This window comes from Puntigrus tetrazona, chromosome 25, assembly GCF_018831695.1.
Source record: "Puntigrus tetrazona isolate hp1 chromosome 25, ASM1883169v1, whole genome shotgun sequence".
Classification (NCBI taxonomy): Eukaryota; Metazoa; Chordata; class Actinopteri; order Cypriniformes; family Cyprinidae; genus Puntigrus; species Puntigrus tetrazona.
The window spans coordinates 6,266,989-6,282,180 of NC_056723.1; the positions used below are offsets into that span (position 1 = coordinate 6,266,989).

The following is a 15,192-nucleotide window of genomic DNA, read 5'->3' on the forward strand; positions in this document are numbered from 1 at the left end:
ATGTTTTTATCAGCTATTTAGACTCTCATTCTGACGGCACCCATCCACTGCAGTGGAGAAAGTGACATAACGCTAATCTTCTGATGAAGAAACAAACTAATTTATATATTGTCTGGCCTGAGGGTGAGTACATTTTCAGCTATTTTTGGGGGGTATAACATGTATAACATGTCTTTAAATTAATGCAGAAATGTTATAATCCTTTTAGTTAAAATATTATTTAAAAATATTGGTGCATAATTCTTTTATTTATGCAATTAGTAGAACAAACACACATCCCGTTTCAGTTTTAGTGTGAATGTGTTTTATCTGTTGAGAGCACCGTGGTCTGTAACACCAGAAAGAAAAGAACCCCATCCTTCCCTTTTCACAATCTCATTTCTACAGCTCTCTCTTTCTTTTTTTCTGTGACATATTAGACATTTCTGGGTCTCCATAAACACGACAATAGAACAAATTTCTCATTAAAATTATCATATAATGAGTAATGATGACTGGCACCAGTATCTATTGTTTTTGAGAGTGTCGTAAAAAACAAAACAAAAAACTTTTACTAGACAGGAAATGTTCACACTGCGGAGAACAGAGGAGGGAATGTGTAACGACGAAAAAGGATTTTCTTTTTCACCAAATTGTATTGATTTTATTTTAAGCATTGTTAATCGCTTAATTAAAATGTTGAATATGTCATTAGCGTTAGTATTGACAGGAATTAATAAAGTACTGAACTGGCATGGAGACAAAGATTACATTTCAATTACATATTTTCATTTCAAACTGATTCAATAACACCATAACATTGTAGGGCAAGGGCATTCAGCAAGGCCTGCTATTTGCAGTTATCTCAAACTAACTTTCTCAAACCGAACAGATTCGAATCCTTTATCCATGATATTTCTTTCTTTAGTGAAATATGCTCTGAAATCAAGCAGTCAAAGAAGTTATAATCAACCAGATAGGCGACTTTTGACTTGGCGGATTATCGTGATGCTTTTAATCAGCTATCATTCTGACGGCACCCATTCGTTATAAAAGACCCATTTTAATGCTCAATTTTTCCAAATCTGTTCTGATGAATACCCAAACTCATGTAGATGGCCTGACAGTGTGCAATTTTTATAACTTTTTATGAATAAATGTTTTCTTGTCGGTCCCGTAGTATAATTTTAATAAATAAATAAGTAAATAAATACAAATAAAATGATTTGCAACGCCATATTCTCGATTATAAGCAATACTGTTTGATACAATATGTAACAGAGGTTCCCTATCCACCAAGGGATCCTTAGCCTGAAGTGTTTCAGTGTGTAAGTATTACACAAATATAGTTTAATACAGAAAAATAATGCTATTAAAAATGAAAATGATGCAATATGACCCATTTTAACGTAGCAGGCCGCTAAGACAAATGGAGGAATTGCACTATGAAAAGTACTTCAGCTACAAATAACCACAGCTAAATGCAGGCACATCAAGCCTCACTTTGTTTTCCCCACAATCGTCAGTGTGGTCACACGATAAATATTTGATGCTGAATCACTTAAGCTTCATCCTACACTAGCTTACCCCAATTTGGCCACATTCTAGTAGATGAGCAAACACGTTAAAAGCCCTGGTTAAAACAGCGAGCAATAGCACGCGTACTGGAAGCAATTTATCATTTAATACCAAAGCACTTCCCCTTCCTGCGGAAATCAACCTTGTCTAATTTACAGAGAAACATGAAGAAAATCACTCTTTGGAGATCGAAACATTCGTCTGGTTATTTCTAAACGTCGGGGTATGTAAATCATAAAAGTATTCAGAGAAAAAGCCAAATTGGGTTACCGAAGCAGTTGGTTCGTATCTAAACTTTATTTATGTACTCACTTTTATGCTGTATGGGCTTCTTCATTCGGCTTAATGGTTCTTTGGAGATTAAAAAGGTTCTTGATGTTACATTATAGATTCTTCAGATCAGCACATTGGTTCAAATATCATTCATTAGCAGAGGAAAAGCAGTTATTTGATTCCTTTAAAGCACCAGTACAAAGATGCAATGCAAATTTGACTTAACGAATCAAAATAGATTTACTAACAGGCATTCTTTCTCTTACTGTACAATACAACGAGAAAAAAAACTATTATTATTACTTTTTATTGAGCAATGACTGAAAAAACTGAAAAACAAATGTTACAGTATATTTCAAATACTATCTTCTATTTAATCAATAATGAAAACAATGTTTTTTTTCAGTAATGTGCCATGATTAATCATTAATATATGGCCAGACCACAATTAGAAATTAAATAAAAAAATTGGATTGACATTGACTTTACAAACTACAACATAAACAGTTATTTAAAGCCAGTTCTTTTATGCTAAAAAAAATCAAAAAAAGTTTTTTCTCACTTCCTCACTAACTTTTCCTCCCCGTCATATATACTAGTCTCACCTTTTCCACCCACTTACTCTGTAACTCATACATACGACACAGGCAGGTGTCTGTTTCACGTTGCTCCCCTCTGTCAAAGCACTGACCTGCCCCATCTTTCCTCATCATGAGAGATACAGAGGAACGGAGCCACAGAGCCGTGGGGTTGAAGCCTGCTTGACAGAGCGGAGGAACAGAACCATCTGTCATTCCCACTTCCTACGTGTTTCCAATGCAGGACCCCGTACATGAACCATGTGTGCACATGCAACATTTAACACCGCGAAACGCAACAACAATGGGGTTGCAGCGCGCATAAACGTGCCCTTTGATGTTATTTTAATCCATTTTCCCCTGAGATGCACCTGTGTGCTAAATGTGGGGCTAACGCGATACGCGCACACAGGTGTGAAATATTACTTAACCTTTCTGAAATAAATACGCTATTTCTCATAGGTCCGTTTATGTGGCATTCGATAAATTGCTTCCTTTTGTCAAAGGTCCAACATCAGTTTTTTTGCCCCACGGTGCTTTATATTGACAGAAAAAAGTCATTTACTTACAAGCTCAAGTCTGACAAGATTGTGATAAAAACCTTGACAATATATTTTGCCAGACAGTCTCAAGTATCTACCTTTTGAAACATAAATGTTGGAAAACCACTTGACATCATCTAGCATTAGAGCTGGAAAACGGTTAATCGCATTCAAAAAGTGAAAATGTGATATTTAGTTATATTTGCATTAATTTACTTTTACATACAAATATACACGTGCGCATTTATATAGACATAATAAATATACAAAGTATATAGTAAACATAAAGTTTAATTTTAAATGCGATGAATCATTTTGCCACCCTACTTAGCATGCACTAATTAGGCCATATTTTCTAAAAGTAGCTCTTGTGAACCTAGCACATTATTTTTAAATGTTAATTATAATTTAAATTAAAATAAATGTAAATGTGTGTATATATATATATATATATATATATATATATATAAAGTATTCCTACATTGGACTTAAGTAAGAATGGCAAACAAAAAAGCATCCAAAGAAATTGTGCACATTGAAAAAATATAAAGCCATATGATAGCACTTTGTGAGGAGCCGCAATTAAGTTAGCCAATTATTCACAAATACTCTTGCTCTACAGCTGTCATCACCGATCACTTTAAATATATAAAAATGGGCATATTCTATATCTCCTTTTAAAAAGAATCTGGGTAAATGAGGGTGAGTAAATGATGACAGTTTCGTTTGAACTGTTTCTTTAAGCTTGAAGTCGGTTGTTACCATAGACTCTAGGTTAAATCATCACAAAAAAAGGACCTTTTTAACTCGCAGCATAAATGCTAGTCTAGCTGTCGGTCAGATGTCGAGGTGTTCAACAACCCACTCAGTCACCTACACATCCCTTTTTTTGCAGACGCACCTGCCTCTTCGTGGAGGGCGAAATAATGGCTAGACTCGTATTTGTCAATTCTGCTCCTTCCTTAATTGCCTCTTCTCAATCTGCTTGTCAGGAACGTCGTTTCTCCCTCTCATCACTCACATCTGTTTGAAGTTTTCGAGATAACTGTCATCTCATTTCTGCTGTTGTTAACGTCTCTCTTCACTATAAATTGCATTCAACATCTTCGTTTCCCTCCGAGTTGAGAAAACAATAATACATTTCATATAAAATGATATCTTATTTAGACTCATGAGCGTTTAACTTCAGTCAAAACACAGAAATAGCCATCTTTCAGAACTATCATCGTTTTCTCTCTATTGATGAATATTTTACGAAAATGTACGCACCCTTCAAATCTATATGACGACTACTTTTATGGAGAATCATTCTGATTTGTGTATAGCTACCCAATCTCATAAATGATATCTTCGCGAAAACATTGCATCATATGCACGCCAAACACGTGCGCGTTATATATACGCCAAAGTGCATTTTTGCATATCGCGTTTTCATTTTTATTTGCCGTATTATTTATACGCGTGAGACCGGTCTGAAACGAATTATCCAGATGGATCTTGTGAGCTGAATCAAACGATTCTTTATATAGATTTGACTCCAAACCGTTTACTAATCAATATTTTATTTTTCTCATAAACCTTTTTGAAGGTAGAACCAAGGTAGTCAATAATTCAGTGACTAAAATGATGAGAATAAAAGATAAAAGTTTTTTTATTTATTTATATATATATATATATATATATATATATATATATATATATATATATATATATATATTACATGTTATATTTATCAAAAGTAAAGGCAATGCACTGCTCCAGCAAACTTATATTTGTTTTCCATTAGCACAGTAATTACACAATGATTGTGTAATTGTGCACTTGCAGCAGTATTTAATAGATTTATATCTCTTAAACGGATGTGTAAATAACATCTGACTCTTGGCTGTAATGCATATTGTATACAGTCAGGTCATTTCACTTAGAAGAGGCCCTGTTACCAGAGGTATCTTAGTGTACTTAATTGCTTTCATGCCTGATTGATGAGACAAGCTCTTAGTTCTGAGGTTTTATACCATTAATAATCTTCTGTCTTGAACAGTTCTTCTTTTATTTATCACACAGCGTCTGAATCAAACAGCGCGTTCATATAAGAACCAATGCAATTCACGTAAAGCACGGTGATTGAGAGCCAAAAAGTGTTTAACAGCGTAAATGACAAATGACTTAAATGTCAGTCTGCTCCACAGACAAAGCTATCGTATGGTTTTAGAAGATAGCATGTAACTACTTTTACTGTACTTTTTTTTCTGTCCAGAACGAAATAAAGCAATACAAGTTTATACTTGTATGACATGAGGGTGAGAATGACAGCATGTTTTTAATTTTAGCTCGAACCGCTTCTATTAAAGCCTTTGTGTGAGGCAAGGAACAAACCTAAAAGGGCTCACCAGCCCTAAATAAGTCCTGACAGGAAACAATCGATATCTGCCACTCGCCAACCACCTTAAGACTCATGCAACCTCTGTATCAGAATTAGAAGAGGAAAAGAGGAATATACTGAACGGTCAAACCTAGATGATATAGAATATGAGACCATAAACTAACGATGTGCAGATCGCAAGAAATCTAGTACGAAATGATTTCACAATCTGAAAGAAATTGCCTATATTTTGTAAAATATTACCTTTTTCTTACCAAGAACCTATACCCAGATTGCTCCCAAGTGCACTGAATTGCCGTAAAAGGGACGTTGCTTCTACTCAAGGACAAGCAAATTTCATTGCTGCACTGTCCTACAACCTTATATGTTGGGGCGATTTATTATACCTTGCACTTGCAAAAAAAAAAAGTAGAAAACTAGGATGGTACCTTTTCAAAAAGGTACTAATATGCACCTTTAGGGTTAGATAAGGTACAAAAGTGTGCATTTTGAAAACGTACAACCCTACTGGCAGCTTTTGTTTTATTATTAGTTCACTGAAAAATTAAAAAGTTTTTTTTTTTTTTTGCCATAACATTTTGAAGAACGTGGAAATCAGACTTCCATAGTACAGGGGTAAAATACTCTAAAAAGTCAATATGGACTAGAACATTTGCTTACCAGCATTCTTCATAAGACCTTCTTTTATGTTCAGCAGAAAAGAAAGAATTTAATAATTTTATTTTTGATTGATCTGTCCCTTAAATATAAACGTATTTGCTTGTGGATTTAATAAAACCATCCAATTCTCTTCCGCTTAAAGAAAAACTATGGTTTGGAAACTGTCGACAGTGTAGGTATGCCTTTAAACACTTTGCAATGTCTCCTAAAAACTACTGAACATTAAATCTACTGTTTTCCTCTTAAATCGGCTATAATTAATGTTTTTAATAGCATTTTCATGCTCCACTTTATATGGTCAAACAGTTTTTTTTCCCACTCCATATTAAGACATATGTAAATTACCCTGGTTTTGATTGGCTAACATCTTTGAATGTTAAAACTTACAGCATAATTTACAATGTCATTCATCAGGCTGAGCTAAAAAACCAAATAGATGGTAATAGTTGAATATGGTAGTTTGTTATAACTTGCAAATTTCTCAATGACTCATTACAGTTATGTTATAATAAATCGTCCAGGTGGACAGTAAAGGTAAACACTGTGCCGTGAAAAAGACTATGTCTACATGGCACATTGACTTCTATTTCAAGAGAGCAAGAAAATCCATTAGGTGTCCTTTAAGACACAACAGAAAAATGTTTTTCATGTTCTTTGTCTGTTCCAGACTTTTGTCCTGACATTACACCTGGAGGGCTACAAGAAAATGACCAAAACTCCAAATGATGCTGGACTTTTTGCCACAATGAGAAAGACATGGAAAAAAAGTCTCACATCAGTTCCAGCGTGAGGTCAGATGTGTGAAGGTTAGCTCATTAGTTCATAACACTCCAGTTGTAGCTGATTATGTATTCCAGGGAAGTTTGCGCTTTGCATTATGGGAAACAAACAACAGAGGGCCTCATCAAGCATATTTCTTTCTCTCTTTCAGTTTTGCTCGCGTGCTATATGGCTGTTCTGCACCTTCCGACGACACCACTCACCAACAGACTCGCATGGTTTAAGAGCTCTTATCATGTAATTAGCATTCTAAGCAGTTTATTTATTTATTTATTTATTAATAGACTTTTCATCCATTTTTTGTGAAATGAAAGTCGATGGGGTCCTTTCAGTGACTTACACTGTATACGTAAATAATCAAGGAATCAAACTGGACGGAAGAAAGTTATGACCGGTTTGAACCAACACAAAGGTCAGTAAAGAAGCGTTTTTATTCTTGGTTGAACTTAACGATAACGTCTTTCTAATAAAGCATTCGGTCCAATAGCTGAACACTGCAGTACAGAGATGTAACATTATACAGAGTAAAGCTCTCCAGAGAAGCTCAAACAACTCCGCTAACCCACACTGGCCCATTTCCTAAAGCCTGGATCAAACCACACTCTGATCTAAACTTACATGAGACCCAAAGAGCTCCATCTTGTTGGCACGTCTCTACTTTTGAAGTGAAATACACATTAATGACCTCTGTCTGGCATCACTCGCTTGTCATTCTAAAGCATCATCCACCAGACTCACGGGGGAGCCCCCTCTGCCTGCTAAATGATACATCAAGACAGTTCATCCGTCAGCATTGATTAGAAATTGATTAATCAGGAGTTGATTAGAGACAGAAGAAGGGAGGTCATTCGATTCATCATCCTAGCCTGCTAGAAATTAAGTATAATTAAGTAACAGAGGATTTAGTACTTTAAATCGCAGACAAGATAAAGGGAAACGGTCCCAATTAATGTGATCTAAAGATAACTGACCTTGCTGATTTGTTTAATATTTTGTTCAAACAATATTAATGGTTAAATCATGGACAAAAAGCATATTTTAATAATAGACGTGTGACCCTGTCCATGACACCTTGCGTAATTTAGCAGTGAATGTGAAATTATGGCTGATGTTAGAATCCATGAGAAGTAATTAGAAAGACCTGTTTGTTGTGTGGGAAAGTTTCCTTTAAAAGTAATGCATTACAATATTCGGTGCCACTTTATATTAGGTGGCCATAATTTGGTACAATGCACTTATTATGTACATACATGCTTTTACATGGTACTTATATTTTTAAAAGTACCTGTAGTTACATCTGTAATACATTTTTGTACTTTATAATTGCACTGTTGACCCCTTACACCTTAATCTACCCCTAAACCTAACCATACCACCAAATCTGTTCCTAAACATACCCATATCCAACTCTGTAGCAACAAAAGTAAAATTTTCTTATTTTTTTGGTGTAAGTACATAGTAGTTAAGGCCACATAATATAAACTGTGACCCAGTATTGTTTCACTCTCTAAAAAAATAACTAATTGCATTATTTTTTACGTAATGTTTGACATTACTTTTAAATCTGGGCAGGGCTTTTTTGTTTATTCTTATTTTACAAATGAATACCCCTCAGGCTGAGGGAAATGTAAATTAATGTGAGTAAATGGCATGAAGAATATAACAGCAGAAGAAATTTCAACACTAGTTGACAATAATAAAACTGAAACCCAGATGTGTCATTTTTAGTATGGTTGTACTGGATCATCAAATGTCAGCAGCAAAGACACTATGATATTTGTCTTATTTAACATAGTTGAATATTACATATTGTACAATATTCTCAATTTGCACTTGACTTTTTATTCATCTTTTGAGGAATACTGTTATTATAGGCTAATATTATTAGGCCTATAATTTCATCTTTCAGTTCATCTGAATGAATGTGCAGTGTGACGTACCTTTCTTTAAAATAAAATAATCAACCTGAATGTTGCTCAATACAAACTTTTTTCTGCATTTATACACAGTAAAGTGCGCACAGTAAATAGCATTTTTTTTCTGAAGGTGTTCCTTCCGCCCTGTTGTACCCTACCTCAAATGTATGACTTATAGATACAGTGCATTTAAAAGGTGTCCTCTAAAAACTCGTGACTAGGAATAAAGACTGGAGTCAAAAAAAGTGAAATGCATGCAATCAAATGACTCAGCTCGTCTTATCCGTGTAGCTCATCTCATTTAATTTCATCAAATAAGCAGCCTTGACACATTCCCCAGCTGCAGTTCAGTTGCCAGCTTATATTGTGATCTTCTTGTGCCACGACGCAAGCTATGATGGAGCATTATGTTCTTGTCCTAACGCTTCTGCCAGTGTTCCAAAATGAGCCTGCCAATTCAAGAATACCCCGACTGGTGCTCCAAATACTAATTTCCCAGGGCATTGTGGGCTCAACTCCGAATCTGTTCAACCAACCGAACCCTCCCAGATCCGGCAACCTGGGTAGCTGCTGATGTAATTGATCCATTTGTTTAGCAAAGTAAGAAAAACAATTTAACCCCGCTACTTCTGCCAAGCCAAGAGCTGTCAGTCATTTTCTTTGTTGAGTAGAAGAGGAGACAGTCACTTCAGTTGGCAAGTGAAAGTGAAAGCACAAAAAAGTCCTTCACAGACAAATTGAAAGTGGAACACATAGAGGTTCGATTTAATAGCAGTTTAATTGGACGCAGTAGCTTGCTTCACTGGCTTTTGTTCACAGGGGGTGGGGGGAAGGTGTTCAGGTGGCCTTCTTGAATCACCACTATTACCAACACCAACTCATCCCCCCAACTCACTTGAACAAATGCGTACTACATTGGGAACTCCATTAACTACATCCATTTGACTGCACAGCTAACCACCACAACAACTTTCAGAGGAATAAATGAATGTCTGAAGAACAGATCGATAGAGCAAAGGTTTGGATCCAGCGGGAAAAAGAAAAATGAGACAGGCAAAGACACACGCATACACACCGAAGGTCAACACTCTCTGAAAAACTAGTTCCTTAAAAAAAAACTGCACACAGCTGAAGAGAATTCTGGGAAAAACTTGGTTTGTGACCGACTCCCTGGCCTTCGTAGGACTGACAAAGAACAATCCCACAATGGTCTCTCAGGACATATTGATTGAGTTGGATTCAAGTGGCCTTTTTTTTCCTCACCTTCCCCCGGCTTTGAGTTTGTCTTCTCCTCTGTCCCTTTTGGTTCACCACAACAGAGCTGCCGAGGATAAAATGTAGTTATTGTTGTCCTTTTGTAGGAGTGGTGTAGAGTAGTCAAACAAGTGATCAGGAGTGTCGGTGTAGCCAGAATGAAGACAGGCAGAAATAAGGGTGTTTCTCCCAAGACCTTTTGAAGATCAGGAAAAGCTGATGGCTGAAGTGTCCACCATTAGCTGTAATGCAGACCTCACTGATGTTGGTACAAAGGTTGTGCCTTCCTCTCATTGCCTAGCTGGTGTCACGGCATAAACGTACCTGGGTGCACAAAATAAGTGCAAGAAAAGACAAAAGAAAACACAGAGACAATGACAGATCGAGAGTCAAACAGGAAGTTAAAAGCATGTGGAAAGTGGATAAGCATGCATTTTTGCAAGAAATAGTTCACATAAAAATACCAAATCCATCAACGTTTATACCCTGTTTGTCATTTTAAACTTGTATAACTTGGAAAATAAATACTAGTAAATGCTTTTCACTGTAGTCTCTAAAAGTAAAAGTAAAACTCTCAATTACTTTAAGAATATCATGTGACTTCAAAACAATATTAATATGCTGGGAGATTTGATATTTAACGAATAAAAACACATAAATATGTACCTATATCAAAGTAATAAAAATGTGCCAGGGTTTGCGCATTGAACCTGTGTTTTAGTGCCACTCAGTGGACATTTCTCTTTGAAACGTAAAAATGGTGTTGCAGAAAAAGTGCACAGAGGTATGTATTTTTATGAAACCAGGTTGCTCATTGCACTTTTTCAGAAGGTTGGGTGCTGCAAATGGACTCTGGTCATCTGAGACAGAAAGTTCAAGACAGTAATACTTTGGTGCGAATGCCTTGCTGTCTTGGATACTGAATAGAGTTGACTTTGGTTAGACTTTTATTAACCCTACAAATCAAAGATCACCAGTAAGGTTGAAGGTTTCTGGCACACGAGGTTGCAATCCTGTAAGTCCAAACTTGCACACATGCGAACGGAGTTCAGCCCGTCACAAATCTATTTTCACAACCACACAAGCCAGGATCGATGCACAGCCAGTGGAGGTTTTTGTGGAGGTGTTTTTCTCGTATGTGTGAAAAGCAAAGGGAAAACCAAGGGAGAAAAGACAAAAGGGAACACAGAGACAATGACAGATAGAGAATCAGACAGGAAGTTAAAAGCAAGTGGAAAGAGGATGAGCATGCATTTTTGATTGTGCTCGCACGTTGCAAGAAATACTTCACAGAAAAATACGAAATCCGTCATCATTTACACCCTGTTATGTCATTCCGAGCTTGTATAACTTGCGATGACATGGGGACGCCAAGCAAATGCCAATGATTTTCATTTTGGAGTGACCTGTTGCTTTAAGTGTAGTACACTTTCCAGTCAGCTCCCACCTGAATTCTTTGTTCCATCTCTGGCCACTCCAGAAATAGACTCGTTACAGCTCTCGGATCTCTAGAGAATCACAGTCCCCTCTGGTCTACGGGTCTCCAAATCAAACGCCTGTTCAGATTTGTTCAGTTCTAATGCCACGAGAGACCGAGGCGGGAGGCCGTCACGGTTACAGACGCTCAATTTCCTTCCTGTTTCTTGATCCCTAATTCACTGGTTGCATTCATCAGTTGCTTCTGCCATCAGTTATTCATTACTGGTGCCTCGGACACTATCAAGATAATTGCCCCACTCAGATCAACAGCCAACAGGGGCTCCGTGCAATATACAGAGCCTCATCCTCGAAGAGCCTCAGCTGTGCTGTTTAGCATTAGCCACGCAAGAAGGTGATGTCACCGGTGATGAGAAGTAGATGAAGGCTGTTGCTTGGGGTGTTGAGTGTCGTCCCTCAAATCTGACAACTTGGTGATTCTTTCATACACATACACACAAATTCTAGACACATTGCCGGTCCTCGACCGATAGAATGGATGGGTTCAGATATTGCTTTTTTTTTGCCATCATGGGGGCGCGTGGCAATAAATACATTGGAGTGGAAGTGCTTGACATCCACATGCCATCTGCTCAGCCATGGGCCCTGCCAGAAAGGGAATAGGGTGGCATTTCTCAAGTTGACATGCGTGCCAGTGTTTTGAAGAAGCGGCGAGGGAGCTGGTGGAGGGTATAAAAAGGAAGAAAGAATAAAAGAGAGAGAGACAGAGAGAGGGGGAAAAAATGCACTGCACCTCAGACATCTGTGATTAATTCCATCTTAAAGTGAGCGTGGACTCATGAGGAGTAAATATCATTATTCTTTGTGTGGCTTGTGGCTTTTCTGTCAAGAACTATTTGCAAAGCTGCTAATAAAAAAAAAGTGAGGAAACAAACCAGTTTAAATCAAGAATGTGTTCGGTTCTTAATACGGTAATGCACTTAAGATAACAGTTTACGCAAGACGTATTTTAATGAATGAAACATAAATCTATCAGTTCTCTGAGAACATGAATTTGTTATCAGGCCAGCTGCACAAAACCAAGGTTAATTTGGAATAAGAAGTAGTGTGTGTTGTAAGACAGTTTGCACACACGATCTACACATGGAAAGTTCGTTTCTGGTCTATCACACCAATAATATTTAATTTAAAAGACTGTATACATTTTGACTGAAGTATAATGGAAATATATGGTATGAAACTAGTCTCAAATTTACATTTACATTTAATTTACATTTAGTCATTTTGCAGACGCTTTTATCCAGCGACTTACAATTCAATTATTCATGAGAGTACAATTTACAAACTTCAATTATTCATGAACTTCATAATCATTGCAAATGCATCTTACTATCCACAACCAAATGCATGTCAGCTTGTGCCTGTGAAATTCAGAATAACATGAACATGCAGTGGTTTGTACAAATATAAACTTGTGAATACAGACGTTTTCTTATTAGTACATCACAATTTGCAACAAAGCAGATGTGCATTCGTTTGAGTCTTTGAGTCTTGTTTGATTCATTTGGATTCGGAGACTTTTTTTGTGGAGTTTTTCACACCCCGCACACAAACAACGACCAATGAATAAACCCCAGTGCTATTCATTAATGTATGCACATCTATTCATTGATTAGACACTTTCACAAATACATCTACTATCCACAAACAGCACGAATGTGCAGCATTTTCCCCCCAAATGGAGATACATTACACATTAGAAATGCAAACGTGCACAAATCATGATACTTTAATATTAAATATAACATCTGTATTCACAAATGTGTTGCCATTAAAATGAAAGTTATTCCTTTGTTGGCAAAATTGAATTATCAACAGCCATTACTCCAGTTTTATAATCTTATTATCGATATTGAAAACAGTTGTGCTACACAATATTTTTTGGAAACTAAATTTTATTCAGGATTCTTTGATGAATAGAAAGTTCAAACGGACGCAGAAATCTTTTGTAACAATGTAAATGGCTTTACTGTCACTTTTGATGAATTTCCTCTCTGGAAAAAAAGGTAATTTCTTTTTCTAAAATACAGACCCCAAACTTTTGAATGGAAGTGTACATCGTGTATATAATATATTGAAGTTTCTCATTCAGTTTTGCCTACACCCAGCTGAAAATCTCTAAAAAAAGATAAACAGTTGCTTCAGGAAGATGCAATTTAAACGTCTGTGAATAGAAAAAGGATGATGTTTATTGGCTTCTGAATCGCTGCAGTATTCTTCCTGGAGCTGTGCTTTGCTCAGCATTATGGGGAGTGGATAGGCAGAAAAAAAGCATGAACTTAATTCAGATTGACTGGATATGTTTCATAAAGATTGTGAAAACAGTGCTACCTGTGGGCAAATGCCGTTATGAACACCCAATGTGTGGCCTTTGGACTTAAAACAGCCTCACAAGTAAGAAAAATCCCATCTCGGCTGGAGTAAAACGCTTCACGGTCCGAAAGTCGACAGCTTTGGTTTGGAAATGCCTTGATGACTGTGACAAGTTACGTTTGTGTTGTAATCCGAACATTCCACCACATTAACACCATTATTCAAGGATGCATATTGGCTGCCTATCTATCTTGTGGTTTGCAGCCATGCCACGATGGCATCATACGGAGAATTAAAGAGGAATTGGCTGGTTAATCTCATCCTGTCCTATACAAATGAGTCAAACTTTGGAGAGAGATATCTAAGCCATTTGGGATTCTCCAGAGGGCAATGCCATAAAAGTGATGGCCTTGTTCCATTAAGAACAGATATAAAGACGCTAAGACGTCTTGGCCTGGAGTTGACACCGGAATCAGCCCGGCGCTATAGAGATCTTCGAGTTCTGTCACAAACACAACATGCCACTTTTATCTCTCTTCTTTATTCTGTTTAGAATTTAGCAGGCAATTAATGAACATCCTGATGAATGATTAAGCAAGTTTTTGTTGATGGTGCCAAAGTATGAAAAAACGGCATTTCTAAACAAAATTTGGGCCGGTTGTTGGTTGGTTACCTCTGTGCAACAGAGCATGGTGAATTTAGAGGACTGTGATTATATATACACTTCACAAATGTATTGAATCTTAAAGGAATAGTTCACCCAAAAATGAAAATTCTGTCATCATTCACTAGATCCAAACCTGTATGAATTTCTTTGTTCTGCTGAGCACGAAGGAAGATATTTAGAAGATTTTTTTTTTTAACCAGGCTGTTTTGGGTTACCATTGACTTCCGTAGTAGGAAAAAAATACTATGGAATTCAATTGACCAAAAACAGCCTGTTTAATAAAATTTAGTTTTTTTGGTTTTAGTTATGATTTCCGTATGTTAGCTTTTTAGAATTGGTAAAGCTTTCAATATGGTTCCGTCAAAGTATAATATTTAAGCATAAAAGAATATGCAGCAGAACCTTAAGAGAATTAATTACGGGCGAAATAAATAACTGGAAATTAAGAGCCAGGGCTCTGCTGTATTCCAATGGAGATTTTGTGACATTTACTTTATCCTATTTACTTGTGTTTTCATCACCACATGATGTCACATACTGAAACTCTTCAGCTGCTGTTTACTAGTCAAAACCACTTTCATTTTTAAAGATTAGAAATTGTGGTGGCTTATGATTTATTTGCTTAAACTTGTTGTCATTCTTATCTGACATTTCAAAATGACTTCCACAGCCCATGTTAAACTCCGCATTTGATCCCCGTGTAACACACACTCTGTTGTTTTGTGTCACATTTTTAGTATGGCTGAGAATCGCCAGAGGCCTCTTGACAACG

The 15,192-nt window shown here is 36.7% G+C and overlaps 1 long non-coding RNA gene across 1 annotated transcript; it reads left to right on the forward strand.

The window, feature by feature from the left end:
• Nucleotides 1–9,824, forward strand: LOC122330952. Its single transcript, XR_006248104.1, has 3 exons — nucleotides 1–123; nucleotides 6,661–6,799; nucleotides 6,925–9,824. It is a non-coding gene; the product is annotated as an uncharacterized LOC122330952 (long non-coding RNA).
• The last annotated feature ends 5,368 nt before the right edge of the window (nucleotides 9,825–15,192 follow it).